The following is a 15,370-nucleotide window of genomic DNA, read 5'->3' as shown; positions in this document are numbered from 1 at the left end:
AAAACACAGGTCTACAGTATCACCTAGTCAAGGGTTTAATGCAACATAGCTTCAACCAACCAACCTTCCTTCTTTTCCCTAAAGGAGCTGTGCTGGATCTGTATCAGTTGCATTTAAGATATATTCAGTGTTGATCTTTCTGCCCTTCAGGTTCAGTCCTTGGACTTTTTAGATAAGACCAGGAAACACTGCAGAACGAACATGCTGCTGCACACCAGAAGAGGCAACGCCCTGTATTTCCATGATTCTCCTGACAAATCATATAAATTGCCAAGCTTCTAAAAGGAGAGGTTTAGCCCAAAATATTCCATATCTTCTTAGGGTGAGGGGTAGTATTGTGTTTCTCACAAGGAATATAGCACCATGCGGTAAGAAAAATGGGTCCATGATATAGCAAGCTGAAAGTCACACCTCACGTCATTCCCCTATTTCTGAGCAAAACTCTAAGGGAAACTCACACTGGGCCACGCTGAATAGGAATTCCAGTCCCAACTTGAAAAGGTGTGATGACTCCCCCGTCTGTCCCCAAAAGTAGCCATGTCAAACTTCATAGCAGTAGCCCTTCAGTTGCATCTCTTCAAACCCATGGTGAGCACCTCTATGCCTTCAAGCCTAGGTAGACCTTCTCTTTGCCATTGCCATGGCTCCTCAGGTAATGACAGGGCTGGCAGCTCTGCACATATGGGTCAAGTCAAGTCAGGTCAACTCCAGCCCTGGGCTTTCTGTCTCTCCCCTGAGGTCACCAAAGTCAGCTCTTAATCCCCACCCAAACTTGTCCAACCTAGAGTTCCCCAGCTCCACTTTCATCTTCTATCCCATGTTGTTACTTTTATTACCAATTGTTTCTAAAGATAAAAGAGGCTTCACTGATTTTAAAGCCAAGATGTGCCCCATCCAGTGACCCCAAGCAGCGAAAGTCCAAGGATTGACTTGCTCCTTCCATTTAGCACCTGATGATTGTCAAAGCTGTGTTTCTGCCCATCTGTTAATACCTGGCTCGCCTTTCTGGTTTTCAGTTGTTGAAATGCCCCTTTCAGAGTTTTCTTTCAGTAGGTATAGCCAAGCACCTTTCAGTTCCCTCCTTCTGAACCAGAGAGCTATGCATCTGAAGCTTTCCCACATTTTTGCAAAAAGATTCAGACACCCAGGCTCAACCCCTTTAAGTGTTAATCTTTAAAACTGGAAAAAAAATACTTGCCTGGGGATAAGTTATAACACCTAGCTGCTCTTGCTGAGAAAGGCATCAAATCATTATTAAAATTTCACAGCATAAGTCAATCAACTTTAGCCTTAAGATTCTAAGGAAGATCCTATTTCAATGTTGTGTTCTTGGAATTGGCAGAGTAGAGCCATTTCATCAAACTATAACATGAGAACAGTTTTTCATAAAAGGCAAGCCAATTCGTAACCTTCAGAATTAATATTTTAATAGTGGGAAAAGTAATGTTCCCCATGGATATACTTCTTTTCTTCTGAGCAACCTTTCCCACCTGCATTTAAAATAGTAACTTCCTAAATTTATCATTCTTTGTGTCCTTCCAAGAGACTGGTTAAAACCGCTGCACTGATTTCTACATGCTTGGTCTTCCAACAGCAGGGACTATCAAGCCATCTTTCTTGAGTCACGCTTTCCACACTGATCAGTTGACTTAAAGGGTTGCCACGTACATCTGCAGTGTGTACCATTGGGAATGTGAGCTAAATTCATGCTGGCCTCTTGCTAACTCATCCTAAAGCCACATACATTTTGATCCACCTGGTAAGTCAACAATAAACCTTCTCAAGTTACTGATCTTATTTAAAATGGTCCTGTTGGATTGCCATGTCAGAGAATAACTGGTAGCATCCGCTACATGCTTTTGGGCAATAACCATAGTCATGTATCAGATGGTGCAATGGTTAAGGTGGTAGACTAGGACAGGGGACACCTGCGTTCAGATCTATTCTAGGATTTGAATGGATTTGGAAGCTTACTAGCTGACTTTGGGCCAGTCACTCTCTCTTAAACGAGCCTATCTCACTGGGTTGCTGGGGGAAAAAGTTGGAGGAGGAAATTCAAGGTACATTGCCCTGAGCTCCTGGAGGAAAGGCGAGGTAGAAATCTAGCAAGTAAATAAATAAGTAGAATAAGATTCGCCAACTGACTGTGCAAGTGAATTTTTGCAGCCTCAGGAAAGCCCTGCACATTCAGGCTCAAATACAGGCCAGAAGTTACAATATTATTATATTTGTTTCATGGGTAGGCCTGTATATATGCATTAACTGTGTTCTTAAACTGAAAATAATGAAACTTATCTCTTTAATGTGAAGTTGCCTGAATTTGAAATAATTTTTTAAATAAATAATGATCTCCCAGGGAAATCCTGGTGACCTCTCATGGAACCCTAGGGTTCCACGGAACCCTGGTTGAGAAACCCTGAACTAGAGGAGCGTTAGGAAGACACTAAAGTTCCATCCAGATTTCCAACTGATACCTATCACAGAGTTCCCATAACTTGTAGAAAGCCATGCTTGGAAATCTACTGAATGTTCAATGCATGTCATTTTCTGCTCCAATGACTTACTTAGCAATACCCAATTAACTGGAGTAATTCAATACATACTCCATTCGTTCCTATGTATTTAAGAAAAAGATTGAGAAGTTTAGTTCATACCAGTCTGGCTGTCCCCAGGTGTGTCTCTGGATTATCCCATGGAAATGAACAGATGCTATGGATTCTAATGGAAAATGGAAGTAAATGTGTTGCACCGTTGTCTGAACTGAGTTGTTGGTTGAGTAGGAGCAACCTGGCTTTGTAAAGGAATCCATTTGCTCAGATTTCTGTTTTTTTCAACTTTTCCCAAATGTATGAATTATTTAGGCATTTTGATAGAAATATTTTATAGCATCTGTGTTTCAGATGAAGACAGATCAGATGAGTGCTTTAACTGAGTCCGCTTATTTCAGCTCAGCCATCCCAGCCTGTCCCATGTATTCTCTAGGGATACACAGTACTGTGCCAATTCCACATTAGCTGACATACAGTCTAAATAAAGTTATTTGTACTGAACCAAGCAAATGTTCTTGTGTATCCCTCAACTGCATTATTTTCTTTAAACAAAAAACTTATCCATTACAAAAAAATGTTGTTAATTCATTCATTTGCTTCCGACTCTTTGTGACTTCATGGACCAGCCCACGCCAGAGCTTCCTGTCGGTCGTCACCACCCCCAGCTCCCCCAGGGACGAGTCCGTCACCTCTAGAATATCATCCATCCACCTTGCCCTTGGTCGGCCCCTCTTCCTTTTGCCTTCCACTCTCCCTAGCATCAGCACCTTCTCCAGGGTGTCCTGTCTTCTCATTATGTGGCCAAAGTATTTCAGTTTTGCCTTTAATATCATTCCCTCAAGTGAGCAGTCTGGCTTTATTTCCTGGAGTATGGACTGGTTTGATCTTCTTGCAGTCCAAGGCACTCTCAGAATTTTCCTCCAACACCACAGTTCCAAAGCATCTATCTTCCTTCACTCAGCCTTCCTTATGGTCCTGATCCATTTAGTTTTCACGGCAAGAATACTGGGGTGGGTTGCCATTACCTTCCCCAGGGATCGCATTTAGTCTGACTTCTCTGTCACGACCTTCCCGTCTTGGGTGGCCCTTCACGGTTTAGCTCATGGCGTCATTGAGGTGCTCAAGCTCCAGCACCACGGCAAGGTAACGATCCTTTGCTGAAGTACAAAAAAATAACTACAATAATAATAATTACAACAAGCCTAGTAGTATTTTTTAAACAGTCATCCTTAATGTGTTCCCTTTGGCTTAGGTTAGTGGATTGCTATAATACTATAGTATTACAGCAAGACACAGCATACTTACATTGCTCTCAAAATATGAAAGAAATGTTTGGCAAAGTTTGGACTTTCCAGAAAAAACAAAAGCATTCTCTGCTTCCCCCCACCGCCCTCCATCACCTAAAGTATTTTACTTACACCCTGGGCTTTCGCTCTTAATGTGACTCTACGTGGCATGATGGTGCAATACTAAAGCATATGTAGGAACAGGTTGGGTGGCTTTGAGAAGAGGTTGAGAAACAACTGTTCTGCAATTCCTGAGTTACAGGGTATATAATTTTCTACCTGCCCCGGAGATGGAAAGACCGCATTTATTGAGAGAGCTCTTGAATGTCTAACTTAAAAGCAGATACTTTCTTTGAAAGCAGATGTGCAAACAGCAGCTGATTGAGGAGTAAGCACAAGTAGCAAATGTAACCTTTCCTAATCTGAGATCTCCAGATGTTTTGAGGCTGAAATTCCCAGAATTTCTGCCCAGTATGGCCAAACACTATAAAGAGTTGGAATCACAATACCAGCACAACTGAGGAAGAAGCTACCTTTAATGACCAAAGTAACTTGAAGTTGGTGATGTTTTTCTGCTCAGGAATTTGGCTGACCCAGCAGGAACTGAAGCTGGTCACTGGATGGGACATATCTTGGCTTTAAAATCAGTGAAGCCTCTTTTATCTTTAGAAACAATTGGTAATAAAAGTAACAACATGGGATAGAAGATGAAAGTGGAGCTGGGGAACTCTAGGTTGGACAAGCTTCGGTAGGGATTAAGAGCTGACTTTAGTGACTCCAGGGCTGGAGTTGACCTGACTTGACTTGAACCATATTTACAGAGCTGCCAGCCCTGTCATTACCTGAGGAGCCATGGCAATGGCAAAGAGAAGGTCTACCTAGGCTTGAAGGCATAGAGGCGCTCACCATGGGTTTGAAGAGATGCAACTGAAGGGCTACTGCTATGAAGTTTGACATGGTTACTTTTGAGGACAGATGGGGGAGTCATCACACCTTTTCAAGTTGGGACTGGAATTCCTATTCAGCGTGGCCCAGTGTGAGTTTCCCTTAGAGTTTTGCTCAGAAATAGGGGAATGACGTGAGGTGTGACTTTCAGCTTGCTATATCATGGACCCATTTTTCTTACCGCATGGTGCTATATTCCTTGTGAGAAACACAATACTACCCCTCACCCTAAGAAGATATGGAATATTTTGGGCTAAACCTCTCCTTTTAGAAGCTTGGCAATTTATATGATTTGTCAAAAGAATCATGGAAATACAGGACGTTGCCTCTTCTCAGGATCTCTAGGGTGTGCAGCAGCCTGTTCATTCTCCAGCATTTGCTGGTCTTAATCTAGAAAGTCCAAGGAACGAACCTGGTACCTTCTGCCTATGAAGAAAGTGTTTACTACCAAAGGAACTTCATTTTGGAATCTTTCTTGAGCACCATATTCATGCCTACAATTTATAGACTCCCAACAACTCTGGACAGCTTACAGTTAGAAATTACAAAAGGCAGGCAGGAGTCACAAATGGACCCCAAACAACATATAACCCAAAAGGAAAGAAACATTCAGCAGGGTTCAACTTTCACTGTGCCCCTAAGCCTAGGAGAATATCCAGGTCTCGAATAGATTTCTGAACATTGTCAGTAATTTGCATAGAGAATAGGGGTGCGTCCTGTACGTGGGGATGCCTTTTGCAGTGGAGAGAGGGAGAAATGGATACCTGGGTAGGGTTGGAATTCTCTCTCCTTTCCTTTCCAACTTTCCCTTCGATCCGCTGATATGCAGTGCAAATTTTGCATTACTTGAGTTAGAAACTCTGGTCATCCTCCTGCTTGTTTGTTCTCCCAACTAGAGGTTGTTTGCGATTGCACATTTAACAACAAAGGAAAAGGAAGATGGTGTGGGTGACTGAAGATCCAGGGAAACCAAGCTAGATAGGCCTGACCGCGGGAAATTGGTATGCCATCGGCGTTACCTCTTTTAAAATGGTTTGCTTTTTTATTTGTTTTACTTCATGGATTTTTACCTGTTTTAACTGATGTATTTATACATACGTTTCTGTGTTATTTTTAATACTGCTAATTGGGGTGCCTGCAGTGGGTTCAGAAAAGTCAAGTTGGCCACAACTGCATGATTGAAGTCTTGCCTCTTTTTTACACACGTGTGGCTACCATCTTGATTTTTTTTTACTCCTCCCCCCCGGACCCTCCCTGCTGCATAATCAATTTGAGTGCCATTTTTAAAGAAAAGAGAAATTATAACTCTAATGAAGAGTTTCTTTGCCTTCACCTTGTTGCTCATCCCTCATGAAGGCACAGATTTAGCTACCTTCAGAACTGACACCTTTCTTTATAACTACAGAATGTGAGAAAACACTAATTTGTCAGCATCTCTTATTGACCAGTACCAAGGCCTGGGGTAAAACAGAGGCAAAGGCCCTGCTTTTGAGGAAACAGGAAATCCTGAAGTCTTGCTAACAACTCTTCATAGATATATTATGAATCCTTTCCAAAATTGTACTGCTATACTTTCCCTAAAACAGTGTTTCTCAACCTTGGCAACTTTAAGATGGGTGGACTTCATATTGCATGAAGGGTAGTAATATACCACTCTGTCCCTGCCATGAATGAATGAATGAATGAATGAATGCCATGAATTATTCAGCAGATATATTCAGGCATCTTTTGAATTCCATCAACAGAATGCCTCTGATTTTGGTTGATCTTGAAAAAGATTAGGACTTGGTTGGTACTGAATGGGAGACCACCAGAAGTATCCAGATGGTCTAGACTAGACTGAGAAGTCAAAAAACTATCCCAGGAGAGGGCAGAACAAATCACTTTGATCATGTCACAATGAATACTATATGGACATGTCCAGGTGGTCACCAGGAGTTGAGTTAAACACAGAGTTATCCTTACCATTTGAACACCTCACCCCTTAGGTAGTTAACCCAGTGTGGCTTGCTAGAAATTCTCTGGATTTCTCCTGATGCAGGTGAGTGTCATTTGCACAGGAGACTTTCGCTTTGCCATGGGAAATGTTGGGATGCAAACGAGGTTGCCCAAATTAGCCAAATGAACAGGAAAAATGCAGAACATGGTTAAATTGGGGAGAAAGTTTTCCATGAAAATGTGAAGTCTTCCCGTCTCTCAACCAATATTCTGCCCTTCGTTGGTATTTTCCAAAATGATGAAAAGCCAGATGTTGCTTCAGGATTTGCCTGGTTAATTACTGTTAGGACATTGGGAATTAGTGCAGCCCATGGGGTGGGCTGTTTTGCAGGGGTGGGGGCAGATTTCTTGCCTTGCCTCCCTCCTCATGTCTCTGCTGTGTTCATTTCTGTCTGTGCAATCTTTCCTCCCTCCCTCCCTCCCCCCCTCCCTCCCTCCCTCCCTCCCTCCCCCGTGTAGCATTAGTATCCTGCTTGTAGAGCTTTTAATCTCCTACTGTTTGCAACCTTTGCTAGGACCCCTCCACCACCCGGGTTCCTGCTCACAAGGAAGTGTTTGTGGATATGCAAAGTCTCCCTGCTATGGGGACGTGCGCTGTGAGCATGGAGATTATCTTTTCATTTGTGTCACCAGTGCAACGAAACGCAGGGTAGGGCCGCTTAGCCCTCCCAACATACGCACTCCCTTGTTGAAACGTAACGCTTGTGCTCAGTTCCTGGTTTAGAGAGACATCTGCAGTTTCAAGGCTGGGTCCCTTATTCCACCTTTTCTTTCTGCTCGTTTCTAAATTATTCTGGGATTGTTGAGCTGGCCTACAAAGCTCTTTTTTGGTACCTGCTGTCCCAAAGGTTGCAAAGCCACAGAGCATCTCTTTCTACCCCTATCATTCCTAAAGATTTATGTAGTACAGTGTTTCTCAACCTTGGCAACTTTAAGATGGGTGGACTTCAACTCCCAGAATCCCCCAGCCAGCACAGCTGGCTGGGGGAATTCTGGGAGTTGAAGTCCACCCATCTTAAAGTTACCAGGTTTGAGAAACACTGATGTAGTAGGTTGCCCTTGGATGTCTGTGGACTGTGACAGAGGTTGCATCTAAAACTAAAATATTCAGTAGGTCAGAGGACTCCCTGGCCTTGGCCTTTTAATAACAAAGTTACCTTTTGGCTATTTGTGTCACTGCGATAATAGCTTAGGAATGTGGAGGGAGTCTTGTTTTGCCTGGAAATAGTTTTGTCTCTTAAATATGGCAACAATCTCACAGAAGGGGAAGGAGTCATTCAGAGCTTGAAGGAAGCTGGTCAGATACTTGGAACAAGCTTAAAGCCGCATCCCCAACCTGATGCCTCGGACTACAACTTCCATCAGCCCAGCCAGTGATCCATTGCGGCCACTGAAGGAGGATTATGGACATCATGGTCCAGCAAGCTGTAAGGTCCCAAGTTGAGAATGCTAAGCTACAGTTGTGGGTTCAGCTGCAGTGTATGTGGTTGACATATCAGGATTAGCTTTGTCGTCTTCATCTTTTCTATAAATTGTATTAGTGGAATGCTTCATTTTGGATAAGTTATAATACAATGCATGTGGATATTTTCTTCTTGGGCTTGTTTCGTCCCCTCCCACAGATTTATTTCACACTTCTGATTTCTCAGCTTTAGACTTGTGCTAGGATCATAGACGTTTGTACTTGATTTATTAATAAAGTTGGGATGGCTCCATTCATGGACCGTGACAACCTCTGGATTTTGTTGGTGTCACTTGTAAATTGAACAAGGTTCAACTTGGTTGGGAGACCTTGTTTAGTTTCCCCATAATCTGGTACCTTTCTAATGGATTGGACTTCAAATCCTGGCTGGGAATTATGGGACACATCAGGTGGAGATCAGTTTGGGAAAGGTTGATCTTTGGTGGCCTCAAAGACCTTGTCATTTTAGATACTCTCAGGATACTGGTGGTGCTAGTTTCTGCTCTCATCTTTGTGTAATATTTAACTTGGATGGAATGCAGAAGGTCTGGTTTGAAGGTAGTAGAGTTTTAACTTTTGGTAGACTTGGAAAACTGGCAGTGAAGGAAGACAGGCTGCCTTACTGGAAACTGTGTGTTTGTGTGTTTGCGTGTGCGTGCACATTTGAGTGTTGCGTGTATCATATCAGTGAAAGTTTCATGTCACATTCCCATTCACCTTTTCCCCCCAGCCTTCCGATTGTTTGTTACACGTTGCTCACTTAAAAAAAACAACAACCCAGCAATCCTATTGAGATGTCTTGGTCTCAGACCACAGATTTCTTTAGAATCTAACACTGGCCTGTTCTTTACTAACTGTTCCTTGTTGGTTTTTTCCAGTCCAACATGCCTTGACTTCAGGGTAGATTTAACAATAAGAGAAAGGTTATCCTAATTTATGCCCCAACAATTACATGGGAATAATTTTGACGACCCATTCCCCGTTTTTTGCCCCAAGGTTGCCTCACCCTGGGGACTGCTTGACTTAAACCTTAAATCCAAAGTCCTTGCTCTGTTTGTGTTACCTGCATGCAAGGTTGAGGCTCTTTGTTGCTTTTAGATCCTGTGTTCCACCGTGTTTGCGTGGAGGGTGGGACAGGAGGCTGGTTAGCGTCTTGTAAAACATTTACAAAAATCAGCCAGCCATAGATCTGAAGGGCATTCCGCTGCCAAGCTGGCTGTGGGAGGGGAAGAGCGAACGTACGTGAGCAGGCGAACACCAGGTACTTGCCAGGTACATTCTAATATTTTTATTTTTCTTGTTTTCGAGAGACGTGGATGGAGGGGTGTCGTTTGCAGGGCTGGACTTGAAAATGGAAGCGATCACAATTCCTTTTGTGGAATAAAGGTGTGGGGGGGGGGAACGTGACATACAGAAGCAAATGTTCCCTGATTGTGGATGGTTATGATTTTTTTTATACTGTTTTTTTTTAAAAGGGCCAGGTAGCCGTAGGTTTGGGACTTGCAAACACACAGTGCTTTGCAACTTGAATGAAGTTGACAGCTGAATTCCGTATGAGGTTCTGCTAAATGGTAATTCTGTTTGTGCAGGAGAAGCGTTAGAAACCAGCAATTCCGGTTACGTTTTATCTTGTGCTTTAACAGAATTTAACATCAGAACGATAGTAAGAAACCAACTTTTTTTCTTAGAGAGTTGAAGAAGGATTTTTGCTAGGAATTGGAGACTACACATATACAATTAGATAGAGATTATATAGAATGTATAATGTCTTTCGCTGTACTTTTTTTTTTAATTTTGAGATCCTTCATAGTCATTACATGTGGCAGAGCAAATTTGTAACTTGCCCATGCTGGTTCTGCTGCCAATCATATTGCTACTCCATAAATGCACTATGCAAACTACAGAAATCAAACAGAGTTATTTTTCCATTCATTATTTTTCTTGGGTTTTTTTTTCTCTTGCTAGTATATTATACAAATGCTTTGGGCAAAATTTGGAATTTCTATGCCTGGGAAAAGTGCACCACAATTACTTCATAAGCACAATTGATACAGTGAATAAGCTCAGTCCTTTCTTTTCTTTTCTTTTTTTTGCTATTTCAAATGGTAGATTATTTAGAACTGGAAGCACCCAGATTGAACAACCCTTAAATTGGAATAATATAAGTAAAAAGATGATTGTTTTTCCATAACCTGTGTCTTAAAGAATAGTATTAGCATGTTTGAAGTGACCTTAAAGCAAAATATTATCAAAAAATGAAGCCTCAGCTTGAAGGCATTTCCATCTGAAACTTAAATACGTTTATTTCAATTAGTTTTTCATTTCTGCCTGTTTCTATAATTTCAGTACATCAAATGTAGGAGGGTACCTAAATAGTCATACTTAACATTTTTATAAATCTTTCACTTGGGGTCTAGAAAGCCTCAATGCATAACTGAAAACTATGAGTATACGGTTATTATGGTTATTAAAAGTGGTAATCAGAAGAATTAAAGTAGGTTTAGGAGAGAAATCCCACAGTGCAGTCTAAGAGGTATTTTAAAAGGTAAAGCTTTGTTTGAGTTGACTCTTGATGGCTACATGGATAAATCTGTGTTGCTTGCTCCGCACCAAGGTGGAAATGATTTGCTATTGCCTCCAAGGACATTGTCCCTCCCCCACCACCCCTGCCTAGTCTACAGCCTGGTTCTCTCCCATCCAAGTACTAACCAAGTCTGACCCTGCTTAGCTTTTTCAAGATCAGCCCAGATTGCCTAGATGAAACCATCTGGTAGTAAATATGATTGTATCTAACCCAACTTATTTCCCAGTAAAGCGTTTAAGGTTGCAGCCTAAGACTGTTGTGTTGTATTTGCTTATGTGGAAGAAAGGGCGGTTTTTTTCTCACTAGATCTGGAGTTTGGTTCGTTTGCACCAGCAGTTGATTAGTCTGCTGAAGATTTCTTAAGCTGATTTCTAAAGGTCAGCGTACATGGGCATGAAGACCTTTTTTTTAAATCCTATTATAAACAAGGAAATGTAAAATAAAAATCCTAACTTTAGTTATTGCAAAATCAGTCATCCATACCTTTTGTCTAGAGTCCAGTTTCTGCTTAAAAGGCTGAAGCAGAATTTGGTGACTTTGGTTAACATTTCCACTTGACTTTAAAGCTCTCTGAATGTCTTGACCTGATGTCAAGTTTTGAGAATAGTGAGACAAGAGCATATGAAAAGGGGTTGAATGTACAGTTTGAGTTCCTTGGTGGAAGGACAGAATAAAATACAAGGCTAAAGATGAAAATTCTGTTTTGAATTCAGATTATGTTTGTTAATAAAATTGATGCACTTTCTTTCAAAATTAAGAGTTTTAATATTTAAGGTACTAAAATAAAGAATTTTAGTAGCTCCTAATCAGGTGTGTTGCCTTAAAGCATAATCAAATGTCATGATCAAAAAAGAAGCTCTAGCCATTTTGTTTTATTGTTTTACAGTGTTTACGTCAGTAACTGAGAAATGTCAGAACTATCTATAGTTAATTGTAGAACAGGTAAGCTCTGACTGCATAGTAACATAATATAAAAGCAGATAGTAATCTTACTTTTGGACACATGTGAAGACCTAGCTCTCTGGAGAAGGCTGTAATGCTGGGAAAGATGGAAGGAAAGAGGAGAAGAGGACAACCAGCAGCAAAGTGGATGGGCCCAATTACAGCAGTATGGGTGCACCATTGGAAGACCTGAAGGACCAGGCTGGGGGCAGATCATCCTGGAGAAGGTCCATCTCTGTGGTTACTAAGAATCAACACCAACTGGATGGCACATAACTATCATCAGTAGTCTTACTTTTCTGTTCAGGACAGAACTTTGTAGAAGAGCTGCTGTTTTTTTGAAATAACAAAATCCAGAATAGGTCCACCTGTGATTTAGCAGAACAGCCACTCTGGAAGGGGTAGTGGAATAGGGAAACTGAGGATGCTCACAAGTGGGGTGAGAAATATTTGTCCGTATTCTAATGTTATGATGGTGTGATGTTATGATGGTCCGATGGTGCCTTGGACTAACACGATTCAACCACGCCATGAATGATGATGTCCGACGATGACTGGGAGTTGCATCAATGGCAAAACTGCAGGAAGGAAGGCTCAGATGGTATGGACACATGTGTGGCAAAGAAGACTTGGCGAAAACAGCCATGCGCCTGGACCCTGGCAGCCAGCGGCCCCATGGTAGACCCAAGAAGCAGTGGATGGACCACATTAAGGAGGACATGGAATGCGTGAACATCACCCCTGAAGATGCCTTGGACCGAGCCAAATGGAGACGGATATGCCAACAAGCAGACCCTGCCATAGCGTGGAAAAAACGCTAAGAAGAAGCTTCTAATGTTATGAGTGAAGTGATCATTATCCCAATGCTATTTGTCATGGGCAACCTTGTTTACTAAGTTCCAGTCAGTTACACCTGCGCAAATACACGAAAAGTCCTGAAGCAGCGTTTATTTGCAGAGAGCAACTGAACTGAAGAATCTTCTTTTGGGAGACTAATGCAAAGGGTATGAACGGTGTTGTTTTTTAGTGGAAGCCTGCTTAACTTGAATGATTTAATATAAAAGTATGTCCATAAATATGACCACACTCACACATACATTAGTTTAGTCTTTATAATTGGAAGCTCTGGGTTCATCACTGGTGAGACTTGTATGAATTTTGTCAAGGGAGGGGCTGGCAGAAAGCTGTTGTGGAAGGCTTGGAGGTTAAAAAGCCGGATGAGGACTTTGTCTCTGTCATCAAAAACAGAAGCTTGACTCCACTCAAGGTAACAAAGTTCAGAGTCACCTAATTACTAAATTAAATTAGGATGCCATCCACCCATTTCCCCTCTTTATTTAAAGGCAGAGCGAACTGAGAACCACGCCTTTTTTCGTATCTGAAGGCCATATTGATGTAGCGGATGAGATTGTAATATAATTAAAAAATTGTGAAGTGAAAATCATCTGTAAAATTTTGAAGTTGCCTTTGAGGCATTAACGTTAAGAAACAGACAGTGGCCATTTATGACAGGAGAAAGCACTGGAATGTGTAAACTCAGCACTGTCTGTTTCTTCTAAGTAGGCTGCGTTCAATTTCAGCAGAATATGATTTAGGTGTTTGGTTTTCAGGAAACAGCATCTTTTTTCTCCATGAAGTTTGATGTAATCTCCTTCCACATTCTAAGTGTGTCATTCTCACGTTAAGATGTACCAGTAAGAGAAGTATTCAGATAATCAGGCTCATAAGGCTTACGGAATATGGTTTTTGGAATGCATGTTCAAATTTTTGTCTTCCGTTGCACCATTTCTACTGAATTAGTTAGTGGCAGAGCTGACCTGCAGCTTAGTGGAGCACTAAGTGTCTCACTCTGCTTCATGCTTTTCTTTGCCATCTCTGTTACTCTCTCTGCTTTCTTGTGGGACAGTGAGGCCTTGAGATGGTGAAAGGAGAAAAGACATAGGATGCCAGTTATGACTGAGTGGGCATTTGTTGTTGTGAATTCATGCATTTATTCATTAGATTTGTATCCCACTTCTATCAATCCCAAATACATCAGGAGTGTCAACATGATTAAAGGATTCATTTTGTTGCACAACAGCACCATAGCAGTTACAAGTGTGGAGAATAGCTTGGTGTCCTTGACAGTCAAGTTAGGTCAATTCCTAATTCACCCAGGTCATTGGCTGGCCTTTTCCAAGCTTTTTAAACAACGTAGTGCCCTCCAAGATATTTGAGACTTTCATTTATGTCCATCAATAGCCAGAAAAGCAGGATATAAAATAATTGTGAGAGCTTTAACCCCAAGCAGCTAAAAGATATTTCCTCTTCTCTATGAAGGAACATCACACAGGCTCTGGTGTGCTTTGAGCTGCTCCTATTATGTCTTGCACTTCACCATTTTTCCCATAATCAACCATCATTTGGATGTCAGGGAGTGGAGTCTTGCACCCTTATTGCTAATGGAATTGGAGAATCAGTGATCTTAGGAAGAAGGGAGGGAGGGAGGGAGGGAGGGAGGGAGGGGAAGGTCCCCATTTCTCCTCCAGACTATCAGGGCTAATTACTGTATGTTCTTAAAAAACTGGAATCTGAAGCTTCACTTTGCAGAAAAGCTCATTGCAGAAAAGCTCATTGACACTTTCTTGTCTTAACCAGAGAAAACCATCTTCATCATCATCATCATCATCATCTCTCTCTCTCTCATGTGCGCACACACATACATGCACAATGCCAGTTTCTCTCAGCCGGTGCACCACCCAAGGGCAAGGTCGTTTTGCCTTCTCACCCGCTCCCCAATTCCTAAAACCTTTGATGATAATGAAGTAGGCGTGACGGCTGGCTTGCATTCCATTTTAATTTTGGTTAGCCCTAGCCCAGTTTTTTAGTGGCGTTTTGTAAGTTCCTTCCTCACATGTGGAGTCGGAGTCTATCTTGCCTCATATTTATTGCTGTTTTTGTTGGTGAACTTACAAGTTACAGGTGCAGCTGACCAGAGTGAGTGAGTATGTGCCTGTAAACTATGCAATGTAATGTATCTGACTGTGGTTGAGTACAGACAATAATTGCCTCTGTACGGACACTTATTAGATTAAGGCGGTTTCATGTGCTAACTCATGTTTTAGAAGGATGAGCAATGTTGCTGCTGCATATTTTTTTTTCCTTTTTGTGTGGTGGAAATTCTGGACAATTTGCATCACTTCCTGCAATATTAATGGGGAAAAAGTAGATCAAGGTTAGGGTTAGTTTAATACGCTCTGTGAACAAATACAGGAAACAAATTTTCGCATGACACAGTAAATGTCATATGCAATCTAGAGACAGATGCTCGGGCGTGTTGATTTTTTGCTTATAAAATTTCTTGAATGGAATGCATTTCACCATATGAAAATCCAACCCACAGAATGTATCATAAGAAAAATATGAAGAGACCTACTGGAAAAGAGTTTAATTTATTGCCCTTACTAGTTTATTCGCTACTATTCAGTTCCATTCAACCAACCAGAGTAAAGCCAAAGGCTTAATTAATTTAAGGGTGATGTTTTTGAGTCCATATGACCTATTATTAATGCTGAAACTTTAAATGTGTGTATTGCTTTGTAGAAGAACCTAAAGATAAATTCCG

This window comes from Candoia aspera, chromosome 8 (assembly GCF_035149785.1).
Source record: "Candoia aspera isolate rCanAsp1 chromosome 8, rCanAsp1.hap2, whole genome shotgun sequence".
In the NCBI taxonomy this organism is placed as follows: Eukaryota; Metazoa; Chordata; class Lepidosauria; order Squamata; family Boidae; genus Candoia; species Candoia aspera.
Note: the sequence above shows the minus strand (reverse complement) of the source record.